Genomic DNA, 889 nt, shown 5'->3' on the forward strand with positions numbered 1-889 from the left:
TTCTTTCTTTCTTTGCACTGTTTGTTTCGATTGCTTTGTTTTCTTCAGAAACAACTCTATTCGTGGTCAGACTGGGCTCTGGGCCTCTGTTTCTCTCTCGCGTGCTCTCACACACTCTCTGTATGATAGCTCTACCGTCATAATGAACGGAAACACAGTTACAAACGTGCTGAAGGTGCGCTTGTGCAGTTTGAAGATTGTGAAGGAATCTCTTATTCAAACAAACACAAGCAATAAACTACCCAGTTTTACACTAGGGCTGTCTCTGTCTCTTTAATTTGTGAGTTGAGTATAAATTACATAGTTTGCATGAAATCACATTGCAATTCCTTGCTTTTATCATAGTCAAGCGATTAAAGGATTTCAGTGGTCATGCTCATTTTTCAGGATGTATGTGGGCGTACAGTTAGAAGGTCATCACAAAATAAACCCATTGATGATCAGGGCCCTGATATAAAGCAGAAATCTTTAACCACCGACTGCCATAACTGACATCAGAATCAAGTATTCTAGAAAGCAGTGGAATAAATAGATAAAATGTACAATTAGCTGAATTGACACTTGTTTTACACATTTCACTTAATGCTTAAAAAGTAAAATGTACATTATGAACAACAAGGATATTCTGAAGATGAAACTTGGTAGAATGTTTAATCAGGCAAGCAGTTATTAGTTATTGGTGCTGAAAATGTTTCAGCCTTTTGGACTCGGTAGCTAAGATTTTTCTATACAGTGTATCTCTTTATACAACGTAATTTACTGCAACTGTAAGAGTTGCAATATATAATAAAAATCATTCAAATTCCATCTTTCAAAACCTGAATGTTCAGCGTTCACTTTTTATGAATTTGCATTGTTTCCAGTTGTTCAAGATTATTATTTTTTTTTT

The sequence above is a fragment of the Sinocyclocheilus grahami genome, unplaced genomic scaffold, assembly GCF_001515645.1.
Source record: "Sinocyclocheilus grahami isolate Dianchi unplaced genomic scaffold, SAMN03320097.WGS_v1.1 scaffold43.1, whole genome shotgun sequence".
Lineage (NCBI taxonomy): Eukaryota > Metazoa > Chordata > Actinopteri > Cypriniformes > Cyprinidae > Sinocyclocheilus > Sinocyclocheilus grahami.